Raw genomic sequence first — 15,089 nt, forward strand, 5'->3', positions numbered from 1 at the left:
ATCCCATTGGCATCCAGTGAGAACTGGACACCTAACTCCATAGCCTCCTTTGAAATTACAGCCTCCACTGGTGAACATTGCTCCATTAAGGAAAACCCACGCATAGCAGGTAGGTACAATTTCAGTTGCCCAGTTAGCTGGGATTTTTCAGAGTATCCTGATGGAGTTAAGTGCTCAGAGTCAATGACACTTGAGGCCCAGAACCTCAAGATTTTTAGGCTCTAAATCCCATTGATCCTGTACGGGGAGACTTTGGCAAACCAGCAAAGTGCCTGAAACCACTATGGCTTATTGCTAAAAGCTGCCAAGTCAGCAGGCTACAAATTAGCCAAGTCAGCAGGCTTAGCTTAACCAAGGCAGGAGGCGGGAGTGGGGGGGTGGGGCGGGGGGTTGGGTGCCACAGAGAGGGCAGCTTGACCTCGCGTCTTTCCTGATAAGAATTGTGTTGAAGTTGCTGATACATGCGTCTTAGAGGAGCAGGATGTGCCCCAGGAATGTCTATTGGGGCCTCAAGGCTGCAAACTCTGGAAACACCCACACCTGGTTAATCGATAATCAGAAGGAACCTCTCGCTTGACCATTGAAACTGCTTACTTAACAAGTTTGCTTTAAGGGACATGTCATTCTGTTACTAATGTATAAATAAGGGGAAAAAGTTTGAGGTAGTGGGACTCTTCAGGACTGGACTCTTTCTCTCTGGATGCATCTTGTGTTTCCCACAGGCAGACGGCCTGCCGCTGTGCCACTCAAGAGCCACGCTCAGCTTTGGTAATTATCAAGGGTTGGGGGTGTTTTACTAACTTGTTGCGGATGTGTGTATAGGTGCTTGAGACTAAGTAAAGTTTAGCTTTAAGTGAAAGCATTCTTGTGTTGTCCTGTTTGTACCAGCCATCTATTGGTCGGACGGCCATGTCTCCCGATTTATTTCCTGACACCACCTTGCACAGAGTAAAAGTTACCCAGAGCTTTGGGTTGAAAGAACCCCAGGTAACAATCCAAGCTTGAATGCCTAATTGCCATAGGTTCCTTTTGAATATGTCACTCCATATATTTCTTTGCAATAAATGATAAAGAGCCTGATTCTGCTTCCCGACTTATGGTGAATTATGCCTTTCTGCACAAATAGCCCCACTAAAAGTCATAGCCCCCAAAGGGTATGTATTTCCATTTTGTTGTGCAATTGGTTTACCCTGTTTCTTTCCTAAAAGACCTAACAATACTTTTATATCCTGATGAAATGATGTTTAAAAGACCCCATGCTGTGGTAAATTTTTGACCAGGAGAAGTGGCTCTTGTGAGATTAGCATATAGTTCTTTTGGGGCCTCCTTAAAGCTTTGTCTAAGAATGCAGAAAATTCATCAGAATGATTTGCATGCATTTAGAGTAGTGCTTCTCAACCTTCTCCACAGTGTGAACCCCAGGTTGACAGCCCCAGTTTTACAAATCCCTGAGGCTAGGCATCATATTTTAAAGGGTCACTAGAGATGGATGATTCATCCTGCTAGAGAAACCCAGGCACAGACAAGCACACACAACTGAAAATGAAGAAATACTCCTTTGCCACTTTTAAGTGGTATAATTAGTTCTTAATAATGATGCTTATGCAGCACCTTGCATCCAGGGAAATATGCAAATAGTAAATTACACCTTGCAAAACCCCTGTGAAGGTGAGAAGTAGGCCCTATTTTGCATATGGATAAACAGGTGATTTGCCAATGGTCCCACAGAATATGTGCAAGAGTTGGGAAATAAACTCAGAATACAGAATTGCCAGTATGTTATCCTAACCATCACTTCAGTCTTGTCCCAAATGACTGGAAATATAAACATAGAGCTAGATCCTAAATATCATACACTGGCGAGTCCCAATAGTGCTACGTGTAGGTGTAAATACTCACCTCTTGCACAGTCTAGTCCATAAAAAGTTTTCCATGACACTGAATTCAAACATATTTAGACACAACGAGGAGCTCTAGTTTGCTGGGATTGTTTGTCAAAAGATTTTTTTTTTCAGAGTTGGAGCATCTCTGCCTGTCACTAGCTCAGACATTGCTAGCAAACACATTTTTACCTGTGATGGTCCCTGGTAAATCTCCGACAGGACTTCCTTTTCTATGATAAGCTGCTTGTAGTTGCTCCCCCAGGGATAGTGTTTTAGATTCTCCGTGTCTCATTGCTCTATAACAGCATTCATAGTGTGGTGCTTTTCCAGTGTCTCCAATGCACTTGTCAAGAATGCTGCCCAACAGCAATGCAGCAGGGGACTCCACTGTCCCTCCAGGGAATGTAGGAAGGCCAAGGTGGTGGCAGAAGCTCCATCTCTCAAAAGTAGTTTTCAATTGTGCAGTGAAAGCTGCCGCTGCAGTAATATCGACCTCCACCAGGCAAACCTGTGTTGTAAAAGACCACTTTAAAGAATCCCCCATGTTTTCAGGCCCTTTTCCTTTTAGCTATATTAATTAGGATCCCCAGTCAGCAAGGCATTTAAGCACATGCCTATCTCTACATACATAACTAATATCATTGGTGTCAGTGGGTCTAAGCAAGTGCTTAAGAACCTTGCTGAATCAGGGCCTACAGGATAAATGAGCCATATAACCCAGGGCACAAAGAAAATACAAAGGAACCCGTCTTAAGCAACCACCTTGAAGATTACCAAAAATCAGGAAAAGGGACTGAAATAGATATTGTGCTTTTTAAAAATGATTGAAAAATCATTGTGGTTGGTTTCCAGAACTCTCATAATATTTGTCTTCAAAGAATACACAAATTAGTAGAAGTGATTACACGTAAAACGGCTCATTGCCATTTATGGAAGTAGTGATATAACATACCACAGCAATTAAGACCCCAGGAAGATCGGAAAAGGATAGTACGAATAACTAGGCATAAAGAAAGAATATGTCATTTGATGTCAGAGTTTCAAAACTGATATATATATATATATATATATAAACTTTATATATATGTATATATAGTGAGAGATAGCTCTATATTAGTGAAGTCAGTGTTCATGAAAGATACTTGATTAACATCCCCTAAGATGGAAATCCTCAATTTATACACTGAAAACCTACAGCATTGGCAGCAGCAGTGCAGGCATCCTTCATGCTACCGACTGATGTGCCCCAGCTCCATTCGACCCTGATACACCAAAGCACTTCAGTGCATGCTTAACTTTAAACACATGATGAATCCCATGGAGGTCAAGGGGACTATTTATGTGCTTAAACCCGAGCAGGTGCCTAAGTGCTTTGCTGCATCCTGGCCCTGCAGAAGGATCAGGCTGGGGCGTGTTGGAGGGTGAGTCACTCTCCATGTCCAGTCAGTCCTTGACCTCGCCCCTGGAGACTGTGAACAAAGGATCCAGTTGTGATGGGGGTTTCTGAGATCACCAGGAAGTTGTCCTGTGTGAAATTAGACCAACAAGTCATTTCACATGAGCCAGCCATCAGATGGTAGCAACAACTTTTGAGTTAACCGAGGCCAGCTTCAAAACGAAAACCTAGAGGTAAGAGATTCTACATATGGTGCTATTGACAATTCATTCTAGTGCTCCCTGGCAATCTTCAGCCACTTCCTCACCAATGACAGTGGTGTTCATGAATTATGGAAAGAAACTGAGTACCCGTAACTTCACAAGGGGATATGGACCAGCCTTGGCATTGCTTGGGGTTTCACAGGAGGATAACTTTAATATCCAGTAGTGAAGAAAATGTGGGTATGTGTCCAGCTGTGTTCTCTACAAACTTTGAGCCAGATCCTAGCTGCTGTAAATTCGCAGAGTTCATTGGAGTTATGCTGATTTACACCATCTGAGGTTGTGGCTTGTTCTGTTAAAGGCTTCCAACATGTCTAAAATCCCTGGAAATAAATCTCAAATTTCAATGCTAATTTGCTAGAGAAAAACAACAGAGAGCTCATAAATTAAAAGTAAAGATGGCGAAACCAGAATATTTAAAGACACTTTTCTTCTTTTTTAAAAGTTAGCTGTGAGAACACAAAACAAGAACTTGCTATGGATTGGTGTTTTCAAACGACACCTATGGGGCAGCAGTCTCAATTTCCACCAATAAACTGATATTGCAAGACAAATACACTATTGATCAAAGTATTTTTGCCCAAATACTGTCTTGTTGAAAACTTTAAAATCAACTGAGGCATTTTCCACTTCTATTAATATTCATGCAAGTGAGAAATCATAAAACAAGTCAATGACATCATTAAATTGAACACCAATAAGATCTACTGAAATGAAAAGTAAATATTGAACAAGCTTTAGTTTTTCATTTCCAGTGGCTAAAAACAATACTAAATCATAAATATAAAGCAAAGTATGGAAATGTGTCAACTAAATTGAAGGCACAACTCTGAATAAATCATAACTGCTTGTCCAATGTTAGTTTCAAAAGGTACTGTTGAGTTGAAAAGAAGAAAAACAGCCTAATCAGCAACTGCTTATAACTCATGCTTCCATGAGCTTTTTAGTGCCTGGGATAACACTTTTTTTCTTTTATTTTTTTTACAAGGACAAGGGATATTTATAACTTTTTTCAATTGGTTAAATTTTCATGTGAAAAAGAAATAAAATTGAACATACGGCCTTCTTTAAAGTTCTACTTCAGGTTCACAAGAAGAAAGTAAAAGTTAAGAGTAGACAAAAATGTAGGGCTCAATACAACAAAGACTATAAGCATAACCGTATACATCTTAGTACTCCTCACTATATAAAGTTATGCACCTGCTTTAAGTCTTTACAGGGTCAGCTTCTTCTTTTGTATGAGTCAAAAGCCATTCTTTCATGGAAAACTGACAAATAAACTAATTTAAGTCTCTGTCTTCAAAAGCCAGTCTCAGCTTTATTTTTCTAATTAGCAAGACAGATTTTTATATGGTTAAAGCAAATGTGCTGTCTGTCAGAATCAAGGATATTGTGTGGTCCCTGTCATCTGTCAAATGTAATCAAGGGCTTTGTCTTTGGCATTATCACTAGGCAGGTGTTTGTAGACAACTAATCCCCAAAACATTCCTTTTATGTGTAAAAAACTTTATGATTACACAGATGTTCATTGCATTACTACCATTACATAACACTTTTAAGAATTAATTTTAAGAAATAAACTTACCTGCCTTGATGCCATCAAATATTTGTAAACAAAACAGATTAATGTCTGAAATCACAATATTTAGCAAATCCTATCAGGTAGTTTAATTGAAAGAAATATAAATGAGGTTATTTTTTATTCTTAGCAGTTACTCCTCATTAACATTTAATGCACTGTAATAGTGTGGGTTTGTTGCCTCTTCTACTAAAAAAATCTAGCTTTTTCTAGGTTCACTTTGGAGAGCTTCCTTATAGCTGCTTCCACATCACCAGGGCTATGACCTATCTCCCTTTTCTTTTCAACCTGTCAGGTAATCCGTAGCATTAGCAAATCACTGGGATGTGTTTGCTATATAGAGGCTGTTTTTAGTGCACGATTATGCCAACAACACAACGAATTCACCACTGACACAAAAGTGTCAGTCAGAAAAAGTTCAGTCACTATATAGGCTACATATTTAAGATGTGGGAAATAATTGTCCTGCTCTCCTTGGCACTGGTGAGGCCTCAGCTGTAGCACTGTGTCCAATTCTGGGTGCCACACTTTAAGAAAGTTATATCTCAACTGGCAAGAGCCCAGAGGAGAGAGACAAAAATTATTAAAGGTGTAGAAACTAGGGCTGTCGATTAACGGCAATTAATTCATGCGATTAACTCAACAATTAATTGATATTAAAAAAATTGTGATTAATCAGTTTTAATTGCACTGTTAAACAATAGAATACCAACTGACATTTATTAAATATTTTGGATGTTTTTCTAAATTTTCATATATATTGATTTCAATTACAACACAGAATACAAAGAGTACACTGCTCACTTTATATTATTATTTTTATTACAAATATTTGCACTGTAAAAATGATAAAAGAAACCCCATTTTTCAATTCATCTCATGCAAGTACTGTAGTGCAAGCTCTTTATTGTGAAAATGCAATTTACAAAAAAAAAATTGTTACATAACTGCACTCAAAACCAAAACAATGCAAAACTTTAGAGCCCACAAGTCCACTCAGTCCTACTTCTCGTTCAACCAATCACTAAGACAAACAAGTTTGTTTACATTTACGGGAGATAATGCTGCCCACTTCTTACTTACAATGTCACCAGAAAGTGAGAACAGGGATTCGCATGAAACTTTTGTAGCTGGCATTGCAAGGTATCTACGTGCCAGATATGCTAAACATTCATATGCCCCTTCATGCTTCGGCCACCATTCCAGAGGACATGCTTTCATGCTGATGATGCTTGTTAAAAAATACGTTAAATTTGTGACTGAACTCCTTGGGGGAGAATTGAATGTCTCCGGCTCTATTTTACCCACATTCTGCCACATATTTCATGTTATAGTAGTCTCGGATGATGATTCAGCACATGTTCATTTTAAGAGCACTTTTGCTGCAGATTTGACAAAACGCAAAGAAGGTACCAATGTGAAATTTGTAAAGATAGCTCCAGCACTCAACCCAGGGTTTAAGAATCTGAAGTATCTTCCAAAATCTAAGAGGGACACGGTGTGGAGCATGCTTTCAGAAGTCTTAAAAGAGCAAAACTCCAATGCAGAAACTACAGAACCTGAACCACCAACAAAGAAAATCAACCTTCTGCTGGTGGCATCTGACTCAGATGATGTGTCGGTCCACACTGCTTTGGACTGTTATCAAGCAGAACTCGTCATCAGATTGGATGCTTGCACAAAGGGACATATGATTCTTTTGAGCATCTGGCATGTAAATATCTTGTGATGCCTGCTACAACAGTGCCATGTGAACACCTGTTCTCACATTCAGGTGACACTGTGAACAAGAAACGGGCAGCATTATCTCCTGCAAATGTAAACAGACTTGTTTGTCTGAGCGATTGGCTGAACAAGAAATAAGTCTGAATGGACTTGTAGGCTCTAAAGTTTTATATTGTTTTATTTTTGAATGCAGTTATTTTTGTACATAATTCTACATTTGTAAGTTCAACTTTCTTGATAAGGAGATTGCGCTACAGTACTTATATTAGGCGAATTGAAAATACTATTTATTTTGTTTTTTACAATGCAAATATTTGTAATAAAAATAAATACAAAGTGAGCACTGTACACTTTGTATTCTGTGTTATAACTTAAATCAAAATATTTTAAAATGTGGAAAACATCCAACAATCTTTAAATGAATGGTATTCTATTATTAACAGTGTGATTAAGCACACAATTTTTTAATTGTTTGACAGCCTTAATTGAAACCTGACCTATGAGGTAAGATTTAAAACACTGGACATTTTTAATTTTGATAAAAGAAAGACTGAGAAGGGACCTGATAACAGTCCTCAAATATGTTAAAGATTGTTATAAAGAAGATGGTGATCAGTTGTGCTCCATGTCCACTGAAGGTAGGAGAAAAAGTAATGGGGTTAATTTGCAGCAAGGGAGAGTTAAATTAGGGAAAAAATTCTAACTAGAAAGATAGTTAAGTTCTGGAATAGGCTTCCAAGGGAAGTTATGGAATCCCCATCATTGGAGGTTTTTAAGAACATGTGCCAGGGATGGTCTAGGTTTACTTGGTCCTGCCTCAGTGTAGGGGGCTGGATTTGAAAACCTCTCAAAGTGCCTTCCAGCCCTACATTCCTATGATTCTATGTCTAGCAGGAGCAATTCTAATATCAACAAATTCTCAAATCCATTAACTCAAATTCTGTTGTGAATTTTCACATGGGGGGAGTATCAGCCAGTGCAAGGGCGTAACAATAAGAAACCCCTTACACTTACACCCCAGTACAGGCTACCTTGGGTTTAGGTGTGTAGGAGTAAGGGCTACTTACCTGCCTACTCTCTCCCTGGAAGAGGTGAGAAGGAAGTGGATGGAGCATTGGCAGAGTGAGTGGTGGGGGGAGGAGTTGTGATTTGCTGATGGTGGAGGGCAGCAGTAAAGTACTACCCTGTATGCGAAAAGAAGAAGTAGGGAGGGAGGATGACTCAGAAACCACCTTGCTGGAAAATTTCCATCAGCAAAATGGAAATGAAATGTATTGTTTCAACCTGAAGTGGAATATTTTAGTATTTGAATCGACCTGAAGTACTTTGTGTAATCCTCTCAGGAATGAGCTAGGGAGGAGAGGGAGGAAGAGAGCCCCATCTTGGTTCCAGTAGACGGCGTATATAAGTAGACCACAATGGGTTGGAGGGAAAGGGCATGACTGAGATGTTGAACTTGTTTTACATAATCTTATTTTGAAGAAATAAAACTAAATCCCTGAAGAAATGGGACTGAAATCCTGTGGCTGGGAATGTTCTTTGGGGACCAGCCTCACGAGTTATGGTCCCTACACCCTCACACAAACAAAATCTACCTATAATGGTCTTGGTCCCTAATACTCCTGATCCCTTCTATTAATGGGTTTGTATCCTGTACCTAAAGAGAAGATGGAATAAGGTATAAAGGATAGACCATCTGAAGGGAAACACCCTTCACAAAATTTAATAATATCACTTTTTCCTCTTGAAAAACATGTGTGCATCCAAAATATTTGAAGTTTGCAGTAACTCTCAAAGACACATTCCTTTGAGAAGTGGTCCCCTTGTGTATCTGCACCATACAATGTGGAATTATTTGTTGAATCTGTACTGCAGCTGAAATTAAGAAACATTTGTGCACACTCAGCATGAAGGAGATTCTTGTTACAATACATTTAAGGCTATTGCCATGCTAAGAACCAGTACTGATATGTTACATGCACTGATGCTTTTCTCTGCGAGTAATATAGTCTGTTACTAAACTGTGTACTTCACTGGAAACAAGGATGCATTGGACAAAACTGAAACAAAAAAAGTGTATGTATTGGCAATGACAGTGAGCCAAGTGATCAGGTACTGGAAGAAAATAGCCACTTTAAACACGGTTCGCTGAGAGCAGAGGAAACTGCACGGGTGAAAATCACAGTCTGCTTACAGCATGCAGGACTAGAATATAAATCACTGAATGAAAAATGATCAAGCCGAGATTTTCAAAGCTGCTTCCGGGAATTGGATGTCACATTCCCATTAATTTTAGTGGAACGGGGCATCAGTTTCCTCAGGGAACTTTGGAAATCTCAGTCTAAATGTCAGTTATTCAGACAGAAAATATAGGGTGAATTCTTAGAACTCTTGCTGTGTTATTGGATGCTGTCAGTTGCAGCACTTCAGTTGAATTTAAAATGATACTTTCAACCTAGCTCCCCATGTGGTCTGTTTTTACAGGCACAATTCTGCGTCTATATTCACATTTTTGCCTGTAGGATTAAGCTGCAGGTGCAAATATTAGTAGTTACACATCTGGCTTTCTGGAGTCAAATTATTATTAGATTTCTCATTATTAATATTTAAATGCATTCAGTTTGCTGTGGAGTCATTTCATTATGGACACAAATATCCACCCGCAGAACCAAAGGCCCTGCATGTCTACCTGCACATAGACAGCTAGTGAGAGCGAGAGTGAATGCATTCGAAGAGTTATTTACTCTGTCTCAGGCAGTTGTCTTAATATTTTATGCCAGTGGCTCTCAACCTTTCCAGACTACTGTACCCCTTCCACGAGTCTGCTTTGTAAGTTTCGCCTAAAAAACTACTTGCTTACAAAATCAGACATAAAAATACAAAAGTGTCACAGCACGCTGTTACTGAAAAATTGCCGACTTTCTTTATATTTACCATATAATTATAAAATAAATCAATTAGAATATAAACATTGTACTTACATTTCATTGTATAGTATATAGAACAGTATAAACAAGTCATTGTCTGTATGAAATTTTAGTTTGTACTGACTTCGCTAGTGCTTTTCATGCAGTCTGTTGTAAAACTAGGCAAATATTTAGATGAGTTGATTTACCTCCTGGCAGACATCTGCATACCCCCAGGGGTATGCATACCGCTGGTTGAGAACCACTGTTTTATGCCATCCCCTGCCCAGTATGTGCCCTTTATATGACACATATTTTTGTACTATTTCAGAAACATATTAGGGAGGTTTTACAAACATTATTGGTACATTTTTAGTCTTATGCCTACCTATAAAGGTGCCTTCCTCACCTCCAAACTCCCATAGGGGTGAAATCCATTTCTCACATAGCAAAATTTGCAACTACTTGTGCTTTCAGGGCTATATCTGGATGCAAGCATTACCCTAATTTGGCCAGCATGTCAGTATTCTAAGGCTTGAACATCCATAAGCAATGATTATCAACCTTCTGGAGTTTATAAGCCCCATAGGGTGCCATGTTGGTGGTACTACAGGACTAGGGGAAAGAGGGACCAGACCTATTGCCTGAGACATTCCTCTGCAATGAGGAATGGCAATAGTGAAGGTAGAGGGAAAGTTGTTTCATTGTGCTAAGTTCTGGAACTATGGCTACTCTATCATTCCCAGCTGTGGCAAAGAACAGGGACAATGAGCCTGACCCAAAAGCCAATTGAAATTTGGGAGACTTTCTGTGGAATTCTGCTCAGAGCCAAATATAATTTTTAAGCAGCTCATTTTTTTAAATTCTGCCCAGATTTATTGACTGGATCCTCCACTGATACACATTGATGCAGACTCAGAGACATCAATGGAACGACACTGATTTACACCAGCTAAGGGTCTGGCCCCGCAGTTTAATCTAAATTAGAAACGCTAAATTCCCTGTGATTTTAATATTAGGGAAAAGAACGGGTTAAAAATACTTTACTCAGTAACCCAAAAGTGTTTCGAAGGCAGACTGTTGTAGATCCTCGAGAAAGAGGATTGTTCTTTTTGTGGCCCCTTAATTATTTATGACTGAGTGATTTATGGATTTTAAGCTGTGGTTTGCTTTTGATTATTCTTTTTTTTTTCACCTTTGCTATTTTTTCCACTTCCCTAATCTAAATGTAACACTCTCTTTACTATTGATCCGGAGCCTGTTTCTGTGGCAAGCCATGTCATTTGTCAATGTTTTCACTGGTTGGCACGCTTCAGTTATTGGCATTGATTACCATGAATAATTTATGACTATGGGCTTTTAATCTGTCATTGATCGGAACCATCTTTTCTCAGAATGAATGGAGCGCTCCTGAGACTTGCCGGATTGACAGGCCCGGATAGACGTCTTCTATTTAGCCACAAAATGTATATGGCAGAAATAGCAGCAATTGAAGCTTTCACATGCTCCTCTACCAGTATGCCTTCGACCTGGGTTTTGACCATTTTTTAAAGGGAAAGCGTCTTCCAGGCTCTAGGACTGACACTTCTGTTGATAAAGGAAAGGAGCTCTCTAGTTGTAATGTGATCAGCTATGGATTGAGGCCATTACCTCATTTCCCAGCCTTTACGTGCTAATGACTTTCATTCACTACTGATCTTGGTGGGATGTGAACTAGTGACATAGCAGTATAAAATTCCTTACCCTATTAATAATTCCATTTCTTAGCCAATTCTCCTGATTGCTACATGCTCACAAGTAGATGCATTACGGAGAATGTAATATATATGCTTTACTCAGGTGACTATGAATGCAGATGTTGTGGGAACCTCTGGAAGATTCAGAAGTCCCTGAGCAGGCAGTGCAGGTATTCATGTACCTATGTCATTACTAGTATATATACCATCTACAGTAACCTACCAGGTCAATGTGCCCATTAGGTGGAGGATCAAGGGAGCAGGTAGATGTGTTATGTGAAGTTCTCCTTGCCCTATCCCAGCACAGTTCAGCTAGACCCCAGGTCTCCTTTGCTCTCTACATTGGCTTTCCCATAGAAATCAAGTCCAAGGCGTCAGGGCTAGATCCACAAAAGGACTTAACGGGCTGACTCCAAAATATAGATCCTCAAAACCCCCACTAAGCTTCTGCCTAACCCTAGAGGCACCTAAGTTTCTGCCAGTGGGCATGCACAAGACTACATTAAGTCCTGACACTGTTGAACTGCTGGACATCCTAGCTGACACCTAATCTCTGGCAGGTCACTCAGACTAGGTGTTCACCCATCTAGCTTGCCTGTGGGGCCCTATGTTGTAGATATTTTCAGAGCATACTTATCAGAGCATGCCTCACACAAGAGACAGCAAGGGGTGACCGGATTGGCACTATTTGGGGATATGTGTCAGAATCCTGACTTGCACTCCCTTGGGATGTATGAGAATCCCCACTCTGCCTGTTCTGCAGGAAGGACTTGAACCCAGCTCTTCCATCTGACAGCTGAGTGCCCTAACCACTGAGCTATTGGCTTTAATGTGCTGGGTCCTTGTCTCATTTTTTATGAGAAAGCCAGCTAAACCAGCTCAGCACTAACTCCAGGAGAGGGATCACAGCTGTGAATCCTGGGCAACAATAGGTGCCTCCTTCTGGCTCAGAGCTAGGGGCCAAACCTATTCTCAGCTTTTCCTACTGGCTATTTTATAGGCTCCTCACTCAGCTTGCTGGCTGGTCTGAATCCCATTCTTAGACACCTAATTCTCCCCATGCATTGCAAAGGGATCCCTGGCACCAAAAGATCCAATGCCCAAGCCCTTTGTGGATCTCACCCTTGGTCCTTACCTATAAGAGGCTGTGTGGCGTGGGCCAGGGTAGCGAAAAGATCTCCTGAAGCTCCAGGATGAAGACCATGCTCAACAGCTCCACTCCTCAGGCACAACAGAATTGTCCACCACAAGGATAAATCTTGTCTATGCAGGAGACAGAGCTTTTTCAGGGGCTGGTCTGAAACTGCAGATCAAACTCCCACAGGAACAAAGGACCATCACAAACCTCACCATCTTCCTCACCAAGTATACGGCACACTTCTTTGACTTGCATTCTGTAACATAAACACAGAAAAGGTGTGTGTGTGTGTGTGTGTGTAAACCCTACCAAAACAAAACACTAAACTGCACACACAATTCTCTCCCTGGTGAGAGCACGAGAGAAGAGTCATATTACTTAATGCACTAGTGGAAGATGCTCAGATACGATGGCGATGGGGCCATCTAAGATGGGGCCATAGATAAGTAGATAGATGAGATGAGAAATGGATATTTGTAAGAGATGAAAAATGGGAGAATTAGAATATTGAGGAGACCTTGGAAGAAATGAACCAGAGCTGAGATGGCAAAGGAAGGTGCTGATACTCCACTACTAAAATCACCTGGGGGGCTTCAATAAATGAAAAGTGCTTGGAACCATGATGACACTACGGTGAAAATAAGAGGTGTGACCTGAACCTGACAGTAGAATTACTTCTTTAGCAAATGCAAGGGCATCTCTGCCAGACAGCCTGTGATTGCCAGTCTTCTCAGGTTAATGAAATAGCTGAATCAAGGAAGAAATAATTCTAGAGTGGAAGTGATTCTGAAAAAGAAATAACTGCTCTTTCTAGGAAGGAATAACAACAGTGATCCTTCCAGGTAGCATCCTAATTTAAATGCACAGCTGCATCCCAGCCAGAGAAAACAAAGAGCTGCAGAAAAGCTACACTTTTGTACTGTTGGGATCCTCAGGCTGATTTGCTAGGATAATTATTGTTAGATAAGCATAGCTAGAAATGGGAATTTTTGTTCAAAATAAGGAAATAAGATAAATAAGTTAGACAGAGGGAGACTGAGTACTTTTCTTAGACTCATTAACAGAGTGATTTGCTTAGCGTGTCCTGACTTGTCCTTATGTCTAAAGAGAACTTGTTGTCTCAAACTGAGATCAATACAAGCAGGCATTCCCACTATTCTTTCGAAAATATTGTGTCAGTATTTTCAGAGAATAATATATTAATAGTATTTGGCATTTATGTAACAAATTTCCTCCAGCTAAAGTAAAGTCATGCAATAGTATTTTCCAAAGGATAGTTGTTCCAGCATCGCAGGGTCCCCTGTAATGTGGGTATTAGCCCTGCTTTATGGATGGGTAGACTGAGGCCTGGGCAAAAGCAGCTAAGGTGGGATTTTCAAAAGCATTTAATGTCGACCTAACTTTACTCCTCAAATGGCCCTTTCACCAGGTTTCATTGGTCATTTTTGTTTTAGCAGTTGACAAAATCTTGGCCATTTTAGCTACAAGGACAATTGATCAAATTGTCACAGGCGGTTGGCTTCTGTAAAAACATCCTCATGACATGAACGTACTAACCTCCAGAGGGGTCCTGCTTGTCGGTGGCTGAGCTGGGTGGTGCTTGATCTTCATGGAGGCTACATCCCTTTGGGATTTGCCAGGATAACCATGACTTGGTTCCCACTGAAGCCATTGAGAGTTTTACCATAGATATCTACAGCAGCAGAGTTAGGATATCTCTAAGACTGTCATTGACTTCAGTGGGAGCAGAGATAGCCCAATGCTGAGCAGTCTTGAAAATCTCTTCCTAAGTGACTTTAATCAGAGCAAGGTAGTGACAGAAATAGGAACAGCATTTGAGTACTCTGATCTAACCCCCACACAGCACTGCCTGGCTAGAGATGTTTTCAGAAAAGGCTTTAGACAATTGCTGAGAGCCAAAGGAACAGAACCTAGAAAAATTCAGTGAAAGTAATCTATATTCTCTTCTCCCTAGAGCAGAACACAAGGAAAGGGCGAGAGTGCAGAATGAACATCTGACACTGCTGGCTATATTCTCAACACCAGATGAGTAGGAGGACATTTCCCCACACTGTCACATGTAGAACAAAACTTCCAAGTAGGCTTGGGATCACAGAATCCAAGTTAAATATTACAACTCATTATATGGTCACAAGCCATTAGTTTCAGGTCCAAACTGGCAAGAAAGAGCAATTCAGATGTATGTGGGGGAAAAAAGAACTCAGAACAAAAACCTAAAGATTAATCAGAAAAAAAGGGGTTTCATAGCAATTCCCTCTTTTCACTTTACCATCCTATTGCTTATGATTATGGCTCATTAGCCACTGTCAAATATTTCACCATTTAATCCTCAGCCTTATTTGAGAGTAGCCACATTACATTTTGCATTCTGGCTATCAGGAGGCTTGTACTTGTGAGTCTTGTTTTTCCCAATCCACTTTACCAGTTCAAATATATGATTAT

General features: G+C 40.2%; 1 long non-coding RNA gene across 1 annotated transcript in view; it reads right to left on the reverse strand.

Moving 5' to 3' along the window:
- LOC311525924 overlaps positions 1 to 15,089 on the reverse strand; it is a 68,607-nt gene that overhangs the window by 37,244 nt on the left and 16,274 nt on the right. The window contains exon 2 of the long non-coding RNA XR_014712897.1: positions 12,624 to 12,882. This is a non-coding gene — a long non-coding RNA (uncharacterized lncRNA). The remainder of the gene's footprint in view (positions 1 to 12,623; positions 12,883 to 15,089) is intronic.

This window comes from Lepidochelys olivacea (assembly GCF_965140295.1).
Source record: "Lepidochelys olivacea isolate rLepOli2 genome assembly, chromosome: 9".
NCBI lineage: Eukaryota > Metazoa > Chordata > Testudines > Cheloniidae > Lepidochelys > Lepidochelys olivacea.